Source organism: Toxorhynchites rutilus, chromosome 2 (assembly GCF_029784135.1).
Source record: "Toxorhynchites rutilus septentrionalis strain SRP chromosome 2, ASM2978413v1, whole genome shotgun sequence".
NCBI classification, from domain to species: domain Eukaryota; kingdom Metazoa; phylum Arthropoda; class Insecta; order Diptera; family Culicidae; genus Toxorhynchites; species Toxorhynchites rutilus.
This window is the reverse complement of record NC_073745.1, coordinates 11,852,863-11,877,139: the sequence shown is the minus strand read 5'-3', so window position 1 is coordinate 11,877,139 and position 24,277 is coordinate 11,852,863. Positions and strand designations below refer to the sequence as shown.

The window sequence follows — 24,277 nt, the reverse complement described above, 5'->3', positions numbered from 1 at the left end:
TGAAGGTAGCACTCATGAAGAAGAGGCCATCAAAGGCCGCATTGTCTTCCATCAGGACAACGCCAGGCCACACACTTCTTTGGTGACGCGCCAGAAGCTCCGGGAGCTCGGATGGGAGGTTCTTTTGCATCCGCCGTATAGTCCGGACCTTGCACCAAGTGACTACCACCTGTTTTTGTCCATGGCAAACGAGCTAGGTAGTCAGAAGTTAGCCACAAAAGAGGCCTGTGAAAATTGGCTATCCGAGCTTTTTGCCAATAAGGAAGCGAGCTTCTATAACAGGGGTATAATGAAGTTGGCATTTCGTTGGGAACAAGTCATCGAACAAAACGGCGCATATTTGACTAAAAACAGATGATTGTAACTAATTTTATGAACAAATGAAAATTCAAAAAAAAATACCGCAGGACTTTTTTGACAGCCTAATATCAACAAAATTAACAAATTTGTCAGTGTTTCTGAACACAACACTGTACGTTATTTTATATAGGGTTGGAAAAAAAAGTCGTATTTCTGATCGAAATTTGACGCTTTATTTGACATACTTAAAATTATCCAATTTAAGTCAAATATAAGCCGTTTTGTTCGCAAACTTGTTGTCATTTAGTAGGCAACTTAATTATCCCCCCTTATAAAACCCCCCCTCCTTATTTGCAAAAAACTCAGACAGCCAGTTTCCGCAAGCCTCTTTTGAGGCGAACTTAGTATCACCAAGAGCGTTTTGTATGGACCGGAAGAGATTATAATCACTTGGAGCCAGGTCCGGACTATACGGTGGGTGGAATAGGACATCCCATCCGAGCTCCCGTAGCTTCTGGCGGGTCATCAAAGATGAGTGAGGCCGATCGTTGTCCTGGTGGAAAACAACACCATTCCTATTGATCATTTCTGGCCACTTCTAGTCAATCGCCTGTTTCAAACGGTCAAGCTGCTCATAGTAGAGAACCGAGTTGAGGGTCTGGCCATAGTTGAGCAGCTCATAGTGGATGATTCCCTTCCAACCCCACCAAACACACAGCAAAACCTTCCTGGCCGTCAACCCGGGCTTGGCGATGGTTTGGGCCGGCTCACCGCGCTTCGACCACAACTTTTTTCGCTTTAGGTTGTCGTACGTGATCCACTTGTCATCACCAGTCACCATCTTCTTCAAAAATGGGTCTAGTTCGTTCCGTTTCATCAGTGCATCGCAGGCGTTGATTCGGCGTTGAAAGGATGAAATGTAGGAAATTGTTAAATTTTTAAATTCCCAAATAAAATATAGTTATATATATATATATATATATATATATATATATATATATATATATATATATATATATATATATATATATATATATATATATATATATATATATATATATATATATATATGAATAGCCCTTACAATTTCCAACATGTCGTCCATACATCGGAAGACGGGCACTTTTACAGGGAAAAAGTTTTTCGAATAACAACTTTTTCATGTTTTCTTCGAAAAAAATACAACTTATCCTAATTTTGTTCAAAGTCAAAATAGCAATATAGTGTATTCGACAAAGTTTTAGATCTTGTTAAAATATAAACTTTTGTCGATGACATCAACTTTCTTTCTTTTATATTTTTTGGAATATACGTCTTTTTTGTATGAAACTCCTGAAAAAAATAATGTTTTGCTCGTAACATGTTTGTGTGTAAATTCTCATGTTTGACATGTTCTTGACATGTTTCTAAATAGAGAGAAGTTAGCAGAGCATTTAAAATGCGATAATTTATACAAAAAAATGTTACAAATTGAACATTAATAGCATTTTTGCAAAGAAAACATGAAAAAGTTGTTGTTCGAAAAACTTTTTCCATGCGAATGTGTCCATCGTCCAATGTATGGAAAACTTGTTGGAAATTTTGAAGGCTGTTTATATCTATTTCTTTCAGAATTTTGAAAGCATATGTTTTCAAGAAAAATGAATTTTAATTTTAAAAATATTCTTTTTACTGAAATTTTTTTCCAAAAATTTTCTTGATAATTTTTAATGAAAACCAAAATAATTTTCTATAATCAATTCTTTGACTAAAATTTTGTAGGTCTGATATTTTTTTGTAGTTTTTTTTTTTCAATTTTGAGTTTTTCCAACTTTTTTTCGAAACATCTGAAAAAATATAACATCTAAAAAAAGATGGACAGAGAATGAAATGTAGGAAACTACTTAGGTTTTCATTAAAAATTATCATAGAATTTTTTGAAAAAAAATTTCATTGAAGAAAAAAACTTTTGAAAATTAAAAATTCATTTTTCTCGAAAACATATGCTTTTAAAATTCTGAATAAAAATAGATATAAATAGCCCTTAGAATTTCCAACAAGTTTTCCATACATCGGACGATGGACACATTTACATGGAAAAAGTTGTTCGAACAACAACTTTTTTATTTTTTTTCTTTGAAAAAATACTATGAATGTTTAATTTGTAATATTCATATATATACTTGTGGGAATTCATATATATATATATATATATATATATATATATATATATATATATATATATATATATATATATATATATTTTTTTTTTTTTTTTTTTTTTTCTTTGGGAATTTTAAAAAAAATAAGCTTATGAGAAAAATGAATTTTAATTTTTTAAATAACTTTTTTTCAGCAATTTTTTCATTGCTATTGGTATTTTTTAAACAATTTCCTACATTTCATGATTTGACATGAATTTTGTAGGTTTTTAAGTCATAAATTTTTGTAAAAATTTAAGAAAACATTTTTGGCTTTTTCCAAAAAGTTGTCTAATTCTTTTTCGAATATTTCAAGTATGCAAAGTTGCTTAAATGACCCATGTCTTCACACCCACAACGTTTCACTGCTATCTGAGATGGTGCTGCCAACGGCCAGTCGAGTTGGTGTGGAATTCGTCCATAGCTCATTTCTCGAACTTTTCTCTGAATGTGGCCCATGGTTTGGCGACCGAATTTTTTTCTCGCTGGAGCTCCCTTTCGTAGCTTGCAGCTCCATCCTTCTTACTTAATCTTAATATTAGTAAACTATGTGCAAAATAGCGCGCAGTTTGGGAGGAATCCTGAACAAACTTTTAGTTCACTTTGTCTCCGAGTTCAATTTTGTGAAAAAAAAACACATACAGAAAAACGTGTTTATATTAGGCTGTCAAAAAAGTCCTGCGGTATTTCCGCGAGGTGTCGTTGTAAGCGCGTCGTTCTAGTTGTATTCATTGTATCGAGTCATACTATAGCTTGTTGGAAAGGTGCTATAATATAGTCCTTGACAGTGTTTTGTTTGGTTAAGTCGTTCGTGAGTTATAGTGTCGCAAATATGGAGCAAAATAAAGTGGAAATCCGACATATTTTACAGTACTACTATGACAAAGGCAAAAATGGCAAAATCCCTAAATATGGCAAAATGGCAAATATCCCTAAGGTCTCGACGAGTGCATGGTTCAAGGGATTGAATGTAGGTCGTGATTTCATTCGCGTGATATCTCGGCTTATGTCCAATCACTACAACCTAAACGCGCATCTCTATCGCATTGGGCTCGCAGCAAACAATCTTTGTGATTGTGGCGATGGCTACCACGACATCGAGCATATTGTCTGGTCGTGTATCCGGTTCCATGCTGCTCGCTCTCAGCTCTCTAGAGCACTGAGAGCAAAAGGCAGACAATCGGATATCCCCGTCCGGGATATCTTTAGTAGCCGTGATCCTGATCTTCTACTTCATCTATACCTGTTCCTCAGAAACGCCGATGTCAACGTTTAATGATGTTTCCTTCGTTGTGTCCCTGTTTCATATCCCTCCTATCCGATCTATGAACTTTTACTTAGTCGCGGCAATACATACACACACTCTTTACAGATACACGGGCCAAAGGTTGTGCAGTCCACTGATCATTCAACAAGAGCCAAAGGTTGTACCGCTCATGACAACTCTACACGAGCTGATGTTTGCGCCGGCTAGTGACCATTCTATCCTGGATTCCTCGAGTCGAGAAGACGCACCACGCTAGATATGGGGTACAGACTAGGGGGCGTTGCTGATTAATGGTCAGCTGCATCCCAAAAGGAAGTATCCCGTGTCGGGCACAGGTACAGAGCATTGGAGACAGCAACATCACAATTACGAAAACACTTGCAATACTAACCTCGAGCCAACCGCGAGTAATCGGTTACATATTACTAACATAGTTATAAGGCAAACATTGTCGAAATATTGAACTCCCGGCCCCGTCAGGTTGACGCCATATGAGCCTTAATAAAAATATATATTTTGGATAAAAAAAAAGGCAAAAATGCATCTCAAACTGCCAATAAAATTTGTGCAGTTTATGGACCCGATACAGTTTCCATTTCCACCGCACAACGATGGTTTCAACGTTTTCGTTCTCGTGTAGAGGTCGTCGAAGATGCGCCACGCTCCGGAAGGCCTGTCGTCGAAAATTGCGACAAAATCGCTGAATTAGCCGAGAAAGACCGGCATAGTAGCAGCCGTAGCATCGGCCAAGAGCTGGGGATAAGTCATCAAACCGTTATTAACCATTTGAAGAAGCTTGGATTCACAAAGAAGCTCGATGTATGGGTGCCATACACGTTGACGCAAACGTACATCTTTGACCGTATCGACGCATGTGAATCGCTGCTGAATCGCAACAAAATCGACCCGTTTCTGAAGCGGATGGTGACTGGCGATGAAAAGTGGGTCACTTACGACAACGTGAAGCGCAAACGGTCGTGGTCGAAGCCCGCTGAAGCGGCCCAGACGGTGGCCAAGCCCTCATTAACGGCCAGGAAGTTTCTGCTGTGTGTTTGGTGGGATTGTCAAGGAATAATCTATTATGAGCTGCTTCCCTATGGCCAAATGCTCAATTCGGACCTGTACTGCAAACAACTGGACCGCTTGAAGGTAGCACTCATGAAGAAGAGGCCATCAAAGGCCGCATTGTCTTCCATCAGGACAACGCCAGGCCACACACTTCTTTGGTGACGCGCCAGAAGCTCCGGGAGCTCGGATGGGAGGTTCTTTTGCATCCGCCGTATAGTCCGGACCTTGCACCAAGTGACTACCACCTGTTTTTGTCCATGGCAAACGAGCTAGGTAGTCAGAAGTTAGCCACAAAAGAGGCCTGTGAAAATTGGCTATCCGAGCTTTTTGCCAATAAGGAAGCGAGCTTCTATAACAGGGGTATAATGAAGTTGGCATTTCGTTGGGAACAAGTCATCGAACAAAACGGCGCATATTTGACTAAAAACAGATGATTGTAACTAATTTTATGAACAAATGAAAATTCAAAAAAAAATACCGCAGGACTTTTTTGACAGCCTAATATCAACAAAATTAACAAATTTGTCAGTGTTTCTGAACACAACACTGTACGTTATTTTATATAGGGTTGGAAAAAAAAGTCGTATTTCTGATCGAAATTTGACGCTTTATTTGACATACTTAAAATTATCCAATTTAAGTCAAATATAAGCCGTTTTGTTCGCAAACTTGTTGTCATTTAGTAGGCAACTTAATTATCCCCCCTTATAAAACCCCCCCTCCTTATTTGCAAAAAACTCAGACAGCCAGTTTCCGCAAGCCTCTTTTGAGGCGAACTTAGTATCACCAAGAGCGTTTTGTATGGACCGGAAGAGATTATAATCACTTGGAGCCAGGTCCGGACTATACGGTGGGTGGAATAGGACATCCCATCCGAGCTCCCGTAGCTTCTGGCGGGTCATCAAAGATGAGTGAGGCCGATCGTTGTCCTGGTGGAAAACAACACCATTCCTATTGATCATTTCTGGCCACTTCTAGTCAATCGCCTGTTTCAAACGGTCAAGCTGCTCATAGTAGAGAACCGAGTTGAGGGTCTGGCCATAGTTGAGCAGCTCATAGTGGATGATTCCCTTCCAACCCCACCAAACACACAGCAAAACCTTCCTGGCCGTCAACCCGGGCTTGGCGATGGTTTGGGCCGGCTCACCGCGCTTCGACCACAACTTTTTTCGCTTTAGGTTGTCGTACGTGATCCACTTGTCATCACCAGTCACCATCTTCTTCAAAAATGGGTCTAGTTCGTTCCGTTTCATCAGTGCATCGCAGGCGTTGATTCGGCGTTGAAAAGATTTTTTTGCGTCAACTCGTGTGGCACCCATCCATCCAGCTTTTTTTGTAATCCAATCTTCTGCAAATGGTTCCAAACGGTTTTATGGTCTATACCCAGTTCCTGGCCAATCGAGCGAGTGCTCACATGCCGGTCTACTTGGATTGACTACACGATTTTTTTCGGCCGCCTTCGTTGCAGTTTTACCTCGCAGGTAGTGAGGCCGAAACGTAAAATATGGCGAATTTCTTGCTTGGTGGACTCCATCTTTGACGCGCTATGACTTGAGACTGAAAAGGACAATCACAACACTGTCAAAACGACACTTGTAGCACAGATTGTCGGATTTAAATAGCCGTATAGTATGACCCGATGCGATAAGTACATCACAAGATATGTTTGAGTGTTGCCATATATTGACAATATTTTTATTTTTCCCCAACCCAATATGTATGAGTAATTTTCATCGATACATGCATACGTGATACATGAGAGAGAGAAAAAGAGAGAGAAAATTCTATCTGGGGGAATCAATTCAATAGGCTTTGAAGTCCGTTTGACAGGGAAGAATGAAATGGGATGGTGAGATAATGTGAGCGTTTTACTCCATCCAAATTCGGGATGTAAGATGTCAATATTTTTTGTGGTCTAAATAAATAGATGAATATAATCTAAATGAACAGAAGAATCGAAAAATCGACTACGTATATGTTCTGCAGTGAAAAGTGGGTTATGAAAAAATCGATTGCGCATTTTTTCTGCAATGAATAATTCGTCCAATCGAGGTTAATTCAACAGATCAACAGATTTTGAATTATGCTCAGGTTTGATGGGTTTTAGTCTACGTCAAGTTTTTATGTCTAAGAAGTTTTTTTTAAATGAATCGAAAAGTTTAATTACACAGAAAACAGTGTTGATTTCAATCAAATATGAAAAGTGTTCCAGAAATTCCCAAATGCTATTAAAATTGCGTTATTTATTATCGATCGCGTTGTACATTCAGAAGAATAATTTCGGGAGGAAACGTGAATGTTCGAAATTATTCAAAAGAAAACAAAATTATGGGCTGAACAAAATTCGCCGGGTCAGCTAATTTCCAATAATTTTGACAAAGTTTGATGCTGGAGATACCTCGAATATTTCTTTTAATTTTTGAATCAAACAAATGGATTTCAATTCAACAAAAAGAGATCGAAGTCAGATTCATACACTCTATATAATGATTAGGTTCCTGTTGTAGAAAACGTAAACGTTCTCCTATTTTACGATATGAATTGTGTTAATCCTTTTCAAAATTATGTTTCGGCATTCAAAACTGTATACCATAAAACAATACCAACATCAAAAATCGATTTTTTATCGTTTCAGACCGGACATAGCCCCTATGAATCCACAAGGGGACGCTCAACCCGTCCAACATGAAAAATAATCATGTGTCATATGACTTGACCTTCTGGTGTCTACATCGACACTGAAAAAGAATGGTTTAATGTTGCAGCACCTTCGTTGCGATCTGAATATTTCGGCGTACTTCATACTAATGTGAATACTTTGGAAACGCTCAAATATGTTTTCCACGTGCTCATTTTTTATGTCTCATATGTCTTCTCCAAAAGTTTCGAATTCATGTCTAATTCCTGTCTGACAGTAGGTGGGGTTTGTTACGAAGAATGTGAAACAAAACGATCCTGCTCCCGTGCAGGACGTAAAGTTCAACCGTCGAATGTCCTTCGGACGGCTGAGTTCCCACATGTCTGGAACTCAAGCTGTCAGAATCAGATCGGCACCGCGCATGTTCGTCGATTTTTGTGTTCGTTTCCTTCGCATTTCGTATCAAAACAATGCACTCATCCCTCCCGCCTTTTACACGATATCAGTAAAATAAAATTCCTGATTCACGGTACCGCTGGCTTCAGTGAGTAACTGAATTCCGAACTTACTGGTGCTTGGCACTGCTTATCTCGTGCTCGTTGTTCCGGTGGAAATCCATAGTGAAACATCCGAGAGTTGTTTGAGTTTTCTTCCCTTGGTTCTATGCTACGGCCTGAGGCACAACGGATGTCGCCAGCAATGTGATCAACCGGATTGTTTTGTTCCAGCGAAGGGGACGCACCACGAAGCGTCTCCACATTGTGGAAATAAGGCTTACGCAAGCAAAGTACTAGTGTTGATGTTCCTTCCGCCGGATCTGATCGGTGTCTGTTGTGCCGGTATGTGTGGATTAAACTTTGGTGGAATCGGCATGAGAAGAGATGTTGTTCTATCAAGTGATTTCGGAGTGAGGAAGTGTGATGCTTGTGAGGATGTGAACGATACGGAAAGTTTTCGCTTGTAAACAGAGGAATATTATATCATTATCATTAATGGGACGTGAAACGAATACCAATGGTTGTGGTGCGAGGAGCACCGCGCTGGAGTTGATTGATTAAAGATTTCAAGAAGCGGAATTTCCTGGAAAAGGAATCCGTTCGTAAATTTGGCGCTAGTTAGAACACAAAGTGGAGATTGGTTCATGGTAAGGATGGCGTGTTGATTACAGAATATATTCCGATATAACAATGACTGATGTTGTCTGGAAACGCAAATTAGATGTGTAATGATTAATTAATTTTCGCACTGGTTTGAGGTTTCTACAGTTTCTCTATTCGTTGAGGTTCAAGTGCTGAAGTTTAACGGAGCTGCAATTGTTTGGGTTGGGTTGTACGGGAAGTATTCGGTTATTTTTGTTAACTTGAAACTTAAACTCATTCCATCATATAAAGAAACCGTCATATACCGTCAAAGTTTTCAAAAATAATTATTCAGTATTTTGGCTTCTAAAAGCGCCGCCGATTCAAAGATCTAAAAACTCCTACTCGAAACCACCATATTTCGTTGAGTTCATTAATGCACTGGCACTAATGTATTCGGCACTCTAAAAATAGACAGACCAAATTATTTTAGAAGCGAACCGATACTATAAAAAATACTTCAAAATGACATATAAAATAATGCATAGCGTCTGGATCGCAATTTCACGCAGTCGAATAAGGTGAAAAAAATCTTAGGCGCGCAAAATTCAACCTTCGCAGGAAAAAAAATCTAAATAAAGGCACTGAGCTGGGAAGCAATCTACCAGTTCGGTTCATCCGTATACTTCGTCCCAACGAGAACTGCTGAAATGATAAACATTATCCGAAGGAAGGTTTTTTTGCCTTCCATTCGAAAGCATGATTTGGAATAATCTTCCAAATGAAGTCAGACTGTTGATAAATCAGCTGTTTAGAATATCTGTTTCCAAGCAGCACCAAGAATGTTGAATGTGATGAAAGGCGTGACTTTTATTCATCAGATTATCTACAATCATGTTTTCTTAAGAATGTAAAAATAATATGCATGCGGATAAATAATAAAAATACAATTGAATTTGAGACTCATAATGAAGGTTGTTTCGTGCTACTTATGCTGCATTCCACGAGAGTGAATTAAAATACCAATATTTTCCCGCAACTCTTAGTAAAAGTAAAAAAGGGCAGGATTGGATAATCAATTGACGTCAGCCAATAGTGTATGACTGTGATGATTATATTAAAATCATGTGTACTTTTTGAAATTGATTCCGTCTCCTCTAGGTATTGGGCCCTTGCCCAGTGGATTGGTTCCTCCCTCGCAATCACTCAGATGATAATTTTAATTTTGAAATACACTTCGCTCAGTTTAAACGCCAATTACACAACTTTGATTTATTCACAATATCAACTACAATTCACAATATATACACTATTTTACAATTCGTTCTTGGTAATTCGGTATAAAATCGGTTTTGATTTTTATAATAGGTTTGTCCTTCCGAAATTGTAATGATCCGAGTTATCTTTTGGGTAATGGGTTCCTCCTTTAAAACCTTTTTTCCTCTATTCCTTTGAAATCTATACTTTCCCTTGTATTCATTGTTTTTTGACGTAGAACTACGTCTTTCATTAAGGGTGCCAAATCAGAAAACAGGTCACGTTTTTATGAAATAAAGTTAACGTTAATAACTATTTTTACCACGAACGAATTTTGGCAATTTACATACTAAACGAATCAGAAATTCCGTATGATTTGTTTATTATGCTATACATTAGAATCCCCTGGTTTGTAAATGGTTAAAATTCATGAAAACTTTAAGCGTTTCCATTTTCCCATACATTTGTTCTGTCCATTTGTGTGCTTTCCCGAACAGAGCTTTCAATAACGAGCAACTCATCGACGACCAACGGAGGGGAAATCGTAGGATCTAAAGTCTCCGTGAACAAAGGAAAAGTAGGAGAATGAAGGGGAATACTTGCCTAGAGTATAAACAGTGGATCTCGCTGATGCAAGCTTTCATTCGGCATCGGACTGTTGAGCAATCCAGTTCACTTTGCTTTCGCTGCGCTTCGATCTAAGATTGGACCCCACCAGTGGTAATCCAACTTGGATATCGTCGTTTTTCTGTTCATTTTTCGCGTTATTCGTATCGTGTGTTTTTCTTTCCGCGTCATACATTGGACGCTTCGCGTAGTGTGTGATGAACAAGAAGAAGAGGAAGGCAGGCTCGAGCCCTGCAAAAACGAACGCATTGCCAGTGTCAATAAAATTTCGAGGCAAGCGTCATCTAATGATGCACGCGATGTTGGTGCAGTGAAAAGCGCTCGCACTGAACCGAACCTTCGCGGGTGTGACACTGAACCGAGCCTTCGTAAGTGTGACACCGCATCGAACAACAGCGAAGTAGGTGATTTCGGCGAGTCGGTCGAAAATGTAAACGCCGTTACGCTGGCAGTTACGCAAACAAGCTCCCCCCGCTGGTGGTGAAGGCGGTGACTCTTGACAAACTCATCAGCGAATTCGCATCGATGGGAGTTACAGCAGAGTACAAGCTGTGTGGCATAATTCAGTCTTTTTCCAAGCAGTTAAGATTGTTTGTTTTCCGTCATCATAAGGGCATCGTTGGTGCCTTTGAGAATGCATCAATGCATTAAACTGACGTTATAGCGAAGCAGACGTTAAGGTTGTGCGCCAAAAAAATATTTTGGGAATACCAAGCATCATGAATGTCTTACTGGAATGTTATAAGTTATTTGGGTTCGCGTGCCAGTCATAAAACTGCCTTCAACTAGGATTGCGTTTGCGCTAATATGGATCATAATGAAGCATTGATACTGTTTTCGAGGTTGTTATTAACAAAAAGAGTTTATTTTGCTTGTTTAGTCACCAAGAAAGTAAATGTTCTGGAATTTTGTATGTGATTAGGTTTCGCTTGCCAGTAGCAAAACTTCCTCCACTAAGGGTGACAGCTGCGCTTCTCTCGAGCATGAGAAAGTTATGCAACTCTTTTCGAGGCCAGTAATATTAACAGAAGCGTTTCTTTTGAGAATAGCGCAAAATGCTAGAAGTGTTTATATTCCTAGTAGTTTTAAGCCACCAATGTAAACCAAGATATAAATTGCGACACACGATCAGCTAGTGTATTGTTTTGCGAGGGCAAGAATGAATCATAAATCATTTATCGTCAACTGATTCTACAATGAAAAAACCATTTCAGAGATTATTCCACTAAACAGTGGTTTCTAAAGTTTCACAGCATTATAGAATAATATCCGAAGGTATAAACAAGCGACTTATATAAAATAACAGCGTAGTTCTACGTCAACAATGCGGTCGTATCTTGGACACAACCTCCTATAATTTTTTCTTTTCTATCCCTTTCCTTTCCTGATTCTATTTGCATGTTTATGCATTGGTGAGTGAAGTTCGGAAATCAAATTATTCGACCTATGCAGCAAATTTTGTTGTGCCAGGGGGTTCACCGAATTGAATTCGCTCTTGTATCCAACAGATTCATTTTTATCCATCAAAGCGCAGAATGAATATCCATCATGAATAGCTAACAAGCCAAGGTGACAGAAACCAAAGGATGTAGAATAATAAAAACACGCATTCACTCATTGATATGCTTCAGATTTACCCGAGGTACAACCTGATCGAACTCGCGATAATATCGGAAAGCAATCTCGAACTTTCAAAAATCAAAAAAAATCCGTATAGGCTGTTGGAATTTTTGGTTAAACAGGTTTTATTTTTGCTAATAGTGTTGAGAGATAATAGAATTTACGCAAATCGCGGATATTTGTAGAATGATCGTACCTTGAATTTGACACCTCCCATCAAAGCCTCCGTGTAGTTCCTGGACTCTGTTGACCAATTTTTCCTGATTTCTGACATGTCTCGAGACATTGTACAACCCTTCTTGAATATGCCCTTGATAAATACCCATTAATGTTCGATTGCTCGCAGTTGGGAACAATTTGGTGGGTTGATCGACGTTTTTTTCGACGAACATGATGTTGTTTTCCGCAAACCACTGAAAAGTAGGTTTGGTGTAATGAGCCGTTGCCAAATCTGGCCAGAATAGAAGAGATAGATCATGCTTTCTATACAATGGAAGCAATCTCTTGTTCAAGCATCATTCGATTCTGATATCAATTTTCTTAGCCATGTCAATTTTTATTTGTTCGTTTTCAAAACAATCTTTCAAAACCTATCAAATTCACCTCATGAGCAGTGTTGCCACACGTACAGATTTGAGATTTTTTCTTTATTTTTGGTACAGATTTTGTACGGTACAGATTACAGATTTTTGTCAAAACGTACAGATTGATACAGATTTTTTCCACTTGTGAAATTTCTTACATTTGAACAAGGCAACATTGAGGTACATAACGACTTTTACGCCGCAGTATCGCTTGGTGCTGCTGATTATAAAAGTATTTACAATGCAATGATTGATCAGTTTCATAAGGACGAAATTTCTAACAAGGATCGTCTGAAAGGATTCGCGTCGGACGGTGCGACGTATGTTTTGCCCCAGATTGAATCGTTTGTTCCAAGCTGAAAAACCTGAATTCACGATGCTACATGAAGCGATAAAAGATTTTTATTTGATCATTCTCACTAATATCTGCGATGAATCTTACGTTGTTTCAATGTCCAATGCTATTGAATTTGAAGATCATTTGAAAAACGGCAAGAATTTTTAGATTGGAATAGCAGCCGAAGAAATTATCAGAACATTTCAAAGGATATTTGTGCAGTTTTTTTCGTGGAGCTGATCGAACAAATAAGAAATAGATTCGATTTTCCGACGCTCAAGGCTGCGGCAATGTTAAATCCCAGAAACTTTTTCAATTTTACAAGCATTAACGTTCTGTTAGAGGCGTTTTCAGGGTTCTACGATGGGAATATACAAGATCTGGGGAATGAATTCCGTAACCTGAAGATAAAATTACTCCATAAGGAAATCACAATTTCAGAAAACGAGCATGTGCAGAATTGGTAAACAAAAATTGGATGCCTTAAAAGAATTGATGGTTCGCTCGCGTTTTCGGCGCTGCGATGTCTTGTTTTGAACGTTCTCACTATGCTTCACTGCTCGGCAAGTGTCGAGCGATTTTTTCTGAATATAATCAGAACAAAAATAAGCTTCGAAATCGACTCAGCAGCGATACGATGAACGCTACTTCGAGATCAAAAGATTTGGTTAAACATCGTGGCGGCAGCTCGAAAATTTTCATAAATGATAGTATGCAATCTAGATTCAGAAAAACTATGTATAAGCATCATCAAACACACAAATGGCTTGCAAATGTAAATGTGGTATTTGTAGTAAATAAATGAGTATTTTTTTCATGCTAATGAATAATTTTTTTCTCTTCATCAAATATTTTTTATGGTACAGATTTTTGGAAGAAGAAAAAAAGTACAGATAAGAAAGATTTTTGACCCCTCTGGTACAGATTCAAATGTGGCAACACTGATACAGAGTATTCTGTATTTTACAGATTTTTGCCAAATTTTAGATACACAATCTGTATATACAGATTTACAGATTATCAGCGATTACAGATTTTTTATTAATATAATTTTAAATATTGAATTTATTAAAGTGCATACATAGATATCTTGATTTATTAAAATATTGAACGCAACGCAAACAAAAGGGTTTCGTTGGAGAAATCTTGAGCGATTCAAAGAACTTAAACTACTCTTTTCGTTCCAAGTTAAGTATGACCATGATAAATTCGCCAATCGTATATTAATTCATTTAAACGATCCTATGACTAAATTGATTCTGCTGTTCCTAATCTTTGTTCCACCGCTCATCAATAACGTCAATAGCACTTTTCAATCAGAAAGTTCTCAATTTTTCGAGCTTTCTAATGAGACAAAAATGTTATTGCTGATCATGTCGAGCAACTTATGTTTGGAGAGCTACGTGCAACGATTCGCTGATGCTGACCTGAATGAGAAAGAATTTGAAGAATTCCTGAAGAAGCCTGAGGATGTTGGTATCGATGCAGAAGAAGCTGAAATAGGATTGGAAGCAGCTAGGAAGCTGACCTTCAAATCGATTGGTCGTGACTTCCATATTGAACTCGTGATACAGATTTCAACGTGATTCGATTTAAGCGATCCGGTTATCAGAACTGCAGTCTTGATAAGCCCCCAAAGTATCGTCAAGCTACCAAACCTTAATGATTTGATGCGCCAATTTCCTCATTTCGTTGGAAGCAGGTCATAGACAAAGCTTGTATAACGAAATCAGGCTACTCATCCTACTGGGCCAAAAATTGTGTGATTCAGTTATAACTTAGTCCCAGATGTTGAAGGCGTGATGAGAGACTTTTGTATCCATTACCAAGGTCATTTGTAAGACACTTTTTGATAACATTCATCATCGTGTGTTGAGGAATTTTTCTTCGCTTTACAAGGTCAACAAAACAAAATCCGGAAATCGGTTGGCACCCACAATTATTGACTATATCTTGAAAGCGAAGAACTATGCTTCGACTCAAGGAGGAGCTTCAAGGATAAAACTGACGATAAATTTGAAGGCAAAGTCCAACAAAACCATGTAGAAACATCATACAATTTCAAGGATTAGGAGAAAATCTCTTTTATGATTTATTTTATTGTATTGATACGACTTTAACAACCCATAAATAAGATAAATGAATTGAAAATGTAAATAAACCTTAATTTCTTAATTTTATTTTTCTTAATTTTTCGATACAGATTTTCTATACAGATTTAGTTTTGCTAAAAATACAGCTATACAGATTTTCCCAGAAAACTTTACATAATTAAATGTGGCAACCCTGCCCCTAAGCCAATTCGACCAAACTATCGGCCGATAGAAAGTATGCAGTCTAAGGGGGGCTCTCACAGCTATAATACAGAAAAGAAGAAGAACATTTGAACAAATGGCGACATATGGCCAGATTGTCTTTTTTTATCCCATCTGTTTTTATTTTATTAGGCTCATTTAGCAATACAGCTGTAACAGATGAAATTTATTCGTCTACATTTTTATCTTACGATAATTTTGTTTTATACAGTAGCCATTTAGGCGTATAAGTATCAATACACATGATGCCTTTTTTCGGCGTAAGAATATTCCTATTGGTCGTATGTTCACAGTTGGGCCATACACAGCGGGACTGTTGATATGAGGCTTTCATTGTTGTGTTATTAATAGTACCAATCACCGATGCAGCAGACCGTAATGTGAGCGGTAAAGGAACGGGCATTACCGTTATATGATGATTGTTGCATGGACGTTATGGATAACACATGACACATAAAAATGGTCAATTGAGGGCCCAGAGCTACGAAGACCCACAGTCTTAGATTTTTACAATATCAACAATTCCTCATAACTTCAACATGTCGATTATTCAACACAGTATCATTGATCTTATCTATCATTTCTGGTCTTGTCACCTCTTTTAGTTTTTCCATTTATAATCGTAAACACTTGTGACTCATTCCATGAGGTTATGCACAAAAAAGTTTTAGAATATGTATAATTATTGGTTGGACCCTTGGAAGGAGAAGAAAAATCACAGAGGAAGGTGAGAAGAATTGAGGAAAATAACTAACATGAAAATTTGTATATTGCTTTCTACAATATCGTAAAATTCCCATTTACTACATTTTTTTAAATTTTGTGATGTGAAAACGCTTGTGACTCTCGTTTTTCGCGTAGAGTTTGTAGTCACGCCCCAGAATGTCATGCCGCTTTTCTCTAGATTAAGATAAACGGCTTTGCATACAAATAAAAGGCATGATCCGCAAATCTTTAAAGATGTATCTAAAAAAAAATCAACATTTCTTACCGTTTTTCGGAAACGGTATACAACATGGAAAAACTTTGTTACAATCCATTTGGTAAACTATTATTCACTCTAAAATGAAGATTGCTCGACTGATGAACGATGTTTGAATCTGAGTAATTTTATAAACATATACAGAGGGACCTTGAAGACACCTGAATTCAGGTTCAATCTAGGCACAACGTAAACAAGTTCATTATGTCATTATGATAACGCCCGATTGAATCAACGAGGTGTATTTGTGCTGTTAGGATTTCAATTCTACTTTGAGTACAGAAACTGTTCATATTTTGATTGTGCAACACGAATAATATGTTAAAAGTTTTTTTTAAGATAGAATTTTTTTAATGTCTCTACGTTTTGTATTAAAGGGAATCCGGAGAATCCGGAGTTGTCACATCGGGACATCGGTAAGATGCTGGGAATCGTCCAATCCACGGTCAAAAGAGTACTAAAACGATACTTCGAGAACCTAACCATCGACCGGAAGGTGAAGAACGGCAAAAATGGATGCTCCGTCAGTGAAAAAGATCACAAGCGCGTAGTTAAGCAGTTTAGACGTGATCCGAGAAGTTCGGTCCGGGAATAAATCGCCAATAAGCTGAATTTGTCAAGTTCATTCGTCCAGCGGACCAAGCAGCGGGAGGGCCTGCGTACATACAAGGTTCAGAAGGCTCCTAACTGCGACGAAAGGCAAAACATGGTGGGGAAGACGCGAGCCCGGAAGCTGTACACCGAAATGCTGACGAAGCCGCATTGCCTGGTAATGGACGACGAAACCTATGTCAAAGCGGACTTTCCTCAGCTGCCGGGCCTGTTGGTCTTCTCCGCAAAGGACAAATTCAGCGTTCCGGAGGAGATTCGCAAGCAGAAACTATCCAAGTTTGCCAAAAAGTACATGGTGGCAAGCGATCTGCTCTTGCGGAAAGCGGAGCGCCCCCTTCGTGATGACCGGCACGATAAACGGGCAGGTTTACCTTAAGGAGTGCCTACAGAAGCGCTTACTACCACTATTGAAGCAGCACGAGAGCCCGATCATCTTCTGGCCGGATCTCGCTTCGTGCCACTATTCAAAGGACGTGTTGGAGTGGTACGAAGCCAACGGGGTAACCTTCGTGCCAAAGGAAATGAACCCGCTCAACGCGCCGGAGCTTCGCCCAATAGAGAAATATTGGGCGATTATGGAGCAGGCCCTCCAGAAGAACCCAAAAGTTGTCAAATCGGAGGCGGACTTCAAGAGAAAATGGATTTCTGTTCAAAAAAAAACTACAACCTGACGTTGTACAGAACCTTATGGACGGGGTAAAGAGCAAAGTGCGAGCATACGGGCTTGGGCTCGAAGTATGAATAAAAGAAAATGCCAAAAGTTGTTTAATAATTTTTATTTTACTGTCTTGAATTTTCAAAAGGATCGGTCTACTGGGCGAATTTCTACAGCGTTTTTTCCGTGATGCAATTTGATGTGACACACCCTTTAATATCCACATGTCTTCAAATGTTTTTCAACGTAACTCCTAAACATATATTCTTACCATAATGATGTATTTTGAAAAGTTGTTGGAAATTATAAGCAAATTCACAAATTTTATGAACATGACCGTATAACACGACAAACATATTAGAAGAGCCTGTATACTATAAATAACACAATAAATTAGACATAATTTTTGAAATGCTTCGAGAATAGCTGTATTTAGAGGAATATTGATGATGAGCTTTTTTATTTTAAATCGCAACAGGATTCATAATTTATGGTTGAAATTGATTGTTAACATACAAAAATTCGATGTTTCGAAAATTCATAAAAATTCGATCTTCTACAAAGTTCGCCAAAAATAGTTTGACCATCTTGGACTCATTTTTCAAATTTTCTACATGACTTCTATTTTATATGAAAAAAAAATTAAAATACATATTTTAGACATTGCAAATTAAAGTTTTTTTTTGTGTAAATAAAAAAAGAGTATTAATTTTTTTTCTCAATGTATATGTTTTTCACGTCTAAACATCAATACTCCATAACTCTTTCCACGACTCTCTTTCGGTACGACTCATAGTTTTTGAGATATAAATTATCAAAGATTTCTCTTACTAAAATCGATACGCTCTTTTCAAAAAATTACACTTGGGTCAAAAAATTCCCAACTGTTGTAGAAAACTCATATACCCTCCAACATAATCCAACATAAACGGAATACAAACTTTCATTTGAATCAAAAATACATGTTTTCAAAATCTGCATTTTTAAGACGAATTCATTTGGAATTGCTCTATGAGTTAATATCAATTTATCTGGGATTTCAGTAGTCACACCATAATTGGAAAAATGTATGAAAGAAGTTAATGAGCTATTTGGTTATGATATATGGATACTTTAATTGCAAATCGAATAACTCCATAAAACAAGATGTTGAGAAAAATGATAAAATATTATACAGGGTTTTCCAACTTTAAATTCCGAAAGTAAATTGAAACAAAACACACTTAGAATTCGAATTTCGATGAAACTTTTATGTCAAATTAAAGTTTGGTTTATGCCATTATGTGTGAAATACAACATCATTCAAATGTCCACCTAGGGCTTCCTCGCACACCTTGATCCGGAACAGGTAATTTTCGATGACTTTTCGGCACATATGGGGCGGTATCTCGGTCATAACTTCACGTCATAACTGTTGTATTTCAAATGTTGAAGAGTTTGCGGAGAGTTGGCATAGACACGGTCTTTTGCATAACCCCACAAAAAAAAGTCTAGCGGGTTCAAATCGCATGATCTGGACGGCCAATTGGCATCACCAAAACGCGAAATTATGCGTCCCTCAAATTTCGTTCGCAATATGGCCATGTTCGGTCGTATTGTGTGGCACGTGGAGCCGTCCTGCTGAAACCACATGTCATCCGTATCCATATCTTCAATTTGCGGCAGAAAAAAAACGGTTAACATGCGGCTATAGCGCTCACCATTCACAGTTACCGTCTCGCCGTTCTCATTTTCAAAGAAATTCGGCCCGATGACTCCACCAGACCATAATGCGCACCAAACAGTGACTTTTGGAGGATGCAATGGCCTCTCAACAATCACGTGTGGATTTTCTGAGCCCCATATACGGAAATTTTGGGTGTTCACATAGCCACCGTGCTAGAAATGTGCCTCATCGCTGAAGAAAATTTGATGCGAAAAATCAGCATTTTGCTGCTGTTGTTCGTTCACCCAATCGACGTATGCCCGACGCATTCCATGGTCACCACGCTCTAATTTATGTACCAGTTGGACTTTATATGGATGTAGGTGCAAGTCCAAATGCAAAATTCGCCACAATGATGTGTTTGACAAGCCCAATTGCTGAGCACGCCGTGGAATCGAAACATTCGGGTCATCTTCCACACTGGCAGCAACAGCAGCAATATTTTCGGCCGAACGCACATTACGATGATGCACAGGTTTCACAATATCCGCTACGGATCCAGTTTTTTTCGAATTTACGCACTACATTAGCGATTGTGTGCTCTGTAGGCCGTCCATGACGACCAAAATCCGTCCGTAATGCTCGAAAAACATTTGCCGGTTTTTCATCATTTTTATAGTATAATTTAACAAAATTAACACGTTGTGCGATGCTAAAACGATCCATATTGTAAAATGGCAGACATTCAACTAACGATATGACGCTTTGGTTGACAGCTATGTCAAACGGTTGTCAGCGCAGGGCTGTATACTTTCGGAAGCCCGAAATGGAAAACCCTGTATGTTTTATTATTATTTATTATTCAATGGCTAAAAATATTTCGTCATTTAGTGGTGCTAATACTTATTATCAAGGAAATTTGTTTTGAATACATACAGTTAGGGGCTAATCAAGTGCTTTGATACTAAAATTTAATAATATTCAAAATATGGAGTTAATCGATTTGGCAAGTAAGCATCCATCTTGTGTTAATGAGAAATTATTTTTTTTTCTAATATCCGGTATTCAGCCGGTTAGCAAATATTGGCCGGATAGACCGGATACCGTATAATAACCGTTTATCCGTTTCACATCTAATGTTTATACAAATGGATTTTCAAGGTTTCAAGGTTCCGCTTTTTGCAACACCTAATCAATAAAGCTCAATCTTGTTACTAGTTCTGATTGAGTTTTACTACAATATTCGGTGAATAAAGGGTGTGTCACATCAAATTGCATCACAGAAAAAACGCTGTAGAAATTTAATTTTTAGGAATTATATCCTCAGCTTTCGCTTATAATCAGATAAGAGTGTATAGATCACGTTGGCCATGCTTCACTGTCAATTTTTCGTAAATTTGGAAAAATGTCGTCGAACGAAAATGAGCGTCGTGAATTAATCCTTTGCACTCATTTCGAGAATCCGGAGTTGTCACATCGGGACATCGGTAAGATGCTGGGAATCGTCCAATTCACGGTCAGCAGAGTACTAAAACGATACTTCGAGAACCTAACCATCGACCGAAAGGTGAAGAACGGCAAAAATGGATGCTCCGTCAGTGAAAAAGATCACAAGCGCGTAGTTAAGCAGTTTAGACGTGATCCGAGAAGTTCGGTCCGGGATGTCGCCAATAAGCTGAATTTGTCAAGTTCATTCGTCCAGCGGACCAAGCAGCGGGATGGCCTGCGTACATACAAGGTTCAGAAGGCTCCTAACCGCGACGAAAGGCAAAACATGGTGGGGAAGACGCGAGCCCGGAAGCTGTACACCGAAATGCTGACGAAGCCGCATTGCCTGGTAATGGACGACGAAACCTACGTCAAGGCGGACTTTCGTCAGCTGCCGGGCCTGTTGTTCTTCTCCGCGGAGGACAAATTCAGCGTTCCGGAGGAGATTCGCAAGCAGAAACTATCCAAGTTTACCAAAAAGTACATGGTGTGGCAAGCGATCTGCTCTTGCGGAAAGCGGAGCGCCCCCTTCGTGATGACCGGCACGATAAACGGGCAGGTTTACCTTAAGGAGTGCCTACAGAAGCGCTTACTACCACTATTGAAGCAGCACGAGGGCCCGACCATCTTCTGGCCGGATCTCGCTTCGTGCCACTATTCAAAGGACGTGTTGGAGTGGTACGAAGCCAACGGGGTCACCTTCGTGCCAAAGGAAATGAACCCGCCCAACGCGCCGGAGCTTCGCCCAATAGAGAAATATTGGGCGATTATGAAGCAGGCCCTTTGGAAGAACCCAAAAGTTGTCAAATCGGAGGCGGACTTCAAGATAAAATGGATTTCTGTTAAAAAAAAACTACAACCTGGCGTTGTACAGAACCTTATGGACGGGGTAAAGAGGAAGGTGCGAGCATACCGGCTTGGGCTCGAAGTATGAATAAAAAGAAAATGCCAAAAGTTGTTTAATAGTTTTTATTTTACTGTCTTAAATTTTCAAAAGGATCGGTCTACTGGGCGAATTTCTACAGCGTTTTTTCCGTGATGCAATTTGATGTGACACACCCTTTAATTCCACAGTTTAGAGGATATGCAGTTTTCTTTCTCATCAATGTCATTGCATCATATTGTCTAAACCACAATGTGCGAATAAAATTATGTTTTTATATATGTTCACATCTAAAATAGTTTTTTTTTCTGGCAACTAATAATTGTCAAATGTGATTGCTACAGATAATACAGAATTATACTTAGAGATAACTTTTGGAGTGCCCTGCAATAAACTGAAATTTATGTTTGACGTTTATGTTCTTCTCACTCCACTCCAATTTCTTGAATTATACTTTCAGCATATATCCTAAAATAACTGCGAAAAACCACCAATCCCCCAATTAAGCACTGAAACGAGCAATCGATAACATGCCACACTGATTGACCATGAGAAATTGAGCAGTCTGACGCGCCTATGTTCTTGGCTTCATTTCACGGAATTGCCGCCTGTCTAGCAAATAAATAAACGCCAAGGGGTAGTAGCATTTCTTTCGTATCATCATATCAATTTCATTATCACCCGCACATGGACTTTCCTTCTTCCTGCTTGGAATGTTTACAGCCGTGAAAAATCGCTTTTATGTGGCTTCTTATCTTTCATTGCTCGAGCGATATCGCCACTTATGGTCATGGCCATCACTTAAACGAATTGTTTCTAGATTGTCAGTGATTGACGTTTCTCCTGGCTGAAGATCACCAAAACGGGGGTTTTTATATCGAGGATGCGGGAGCCGTGTACGGATCACATTACGAATTGGGTGTTTATTGTGATTAGAGATGAAAAGAAAGCGTTTTTGTGACTTTTAGCGAATTGGGTTTGACGTCTGATGGTTACTCTTCCTTCCAGCCCGGAATCATAGCAAAGAGCACATAACCTTTACTATTCGAAATTGAAAATTGCGAAGCAATTTCGATCGAGTTGTCACACATTTTTCGTAAGGGGGATGGCAAGAGTCGGCTCCATCAAATATTCACTGTATAAATATTTGCGCCAGTCAGCAATTTCAGCCTAACTTTTCATCTCCAGTCGAAAATAAATTTGTAACATTTATCGTTGACAGATCAAACAAAATGTCATCACTAGCAAACGCATTTCGCGAGCACTCCCGCTGATTTTTTTCCATGTATTTGAGTGCGGCGGGTGTATGTTTGTCCCACTTTGTCAGGCTTGGCAAATAAATATGATAAATACATACACCAAGCCATTTCCACACAACCAGGTTATCGGGCTGCCAAGTGTTCCGGATGTAGTTCCTGTGTGGAGCGATATTTCGGCAGTATTATTTGAATTAGTGTTTGCTTTCCTCGCAATTTCAGCGTAACTCTACGTTATTTGCTTTTAACCTTTCCCGGTGCAGGACGGATACTGGTAACCCAAATATTCAATTTTATGTGAAGCGATACACATCAATACATAGATAACGAGAAGTTGTAGAATTATCTTAAGTACTAAACGTCTTGCATGTGAACCAAAACTGTGTTGCTAATATTTGCGCCGCTCATTTTTGGAATTATTATGTTCTTATCAAAACCATCCACCTGTCTTGAACGCCAATTCTAGTATTGATCCAATTCAGAGGCAGATTATGTTCAATTTACAAACACACCACCACGACGATTTCTGATATGTCAGTGATAAGGTGGGTGGCAAACACGAGACACCGAAACACGCCAACAAACTAGATGGAGTGGTGTCAATAATAATGTGGGGTTCATATATTGTTACACAGTTATGTCGGGATGCTCTGTGGCGCATGACGTTCCCTCGAGGTGAAAGAGCACTTGTACACGCCCAGAAGCGGAAATCACGTCTCCATCCGAGACTTGCTGTTGAAGTTTATAAGATGTTACGTCTCGGATGTCTTTTTTTCGTATGAGTTGGTAGGTTTTTTGTCATTCTTTGGGTTGGTGTAACTCTGCCGTGTCTATGGGTTTGACTTGGCTCGTTTTTCTTGTGCCTTCGTATCTTGGTTGTACTTTTTGGGTGAAACCGAAGTGCTGGCTGTTTTATTTGCTTTGGCTTTAAAAACATGGTGCACACTATCTTTTCATCTATAATGAAAATGGTTTAATTGATGTATCAACGAAAGAATTTGGTGGATTAGAAGAAGCGTTAAAGATGATTGAATCAACATATGTGATTATCAAATTTCGTCGCACAACAAACTACGTTTCACGTTTCCCCACTACAAGGATGAAAGGATTTCGAGGGAACATACTTGCATCGAGAAGGAACCATGTTGCCTCAATGGGGTATTGTTTTATCACATTTGTGGTATAGCAGTGCCACAAGGCTTCCCACATTCGCGGCGCTTTGAAGAGCAGCAAACAAAACACCACATCATGTTGCGAGGAACAAACGCTCGTATATTCGCGCTTGAATCTCTCAACAATGCACATTGTGCAGCTGCGTCGGTTGTTTGAATCAGCGGTAAACTATTTTTTGTTCCGACATTACTTTGAAACACGCTTGTTAGAGAGCTTCAAAAACGTGTTAACATACGTAATGGTAAACGTAATGTTCACCCAGTTGTACTAATCACATTGAGACAGAGGCATTTGGGAACGTTTAGAGAATG

At 38.8% G+C, this 24,277-nt stretch overlaps 1 protein-coding gene across 1 annotated transcript in view; it reads left to right on the top strand.

Annotated features, from left to right (window-relative positions):
- The first annotated feature begins 8,005 nt into the window (after positions 1-8,005).
- LOC129767060 (uncharacterized) overlaps positions 8,006-24,277 on the top strand; it is a 73,793-nt gene continuing 57,521 nt past the window's right edge. Inside the window, exon 1 of the mRNA XM_055767675.1 lies at positions 8,006-8,597. The gene's annotated coding sequence lies outside the window, so the exon portion shown is untranslated. The remainder of the gene's footprint in view (positions 8,598-24,277) is intronic.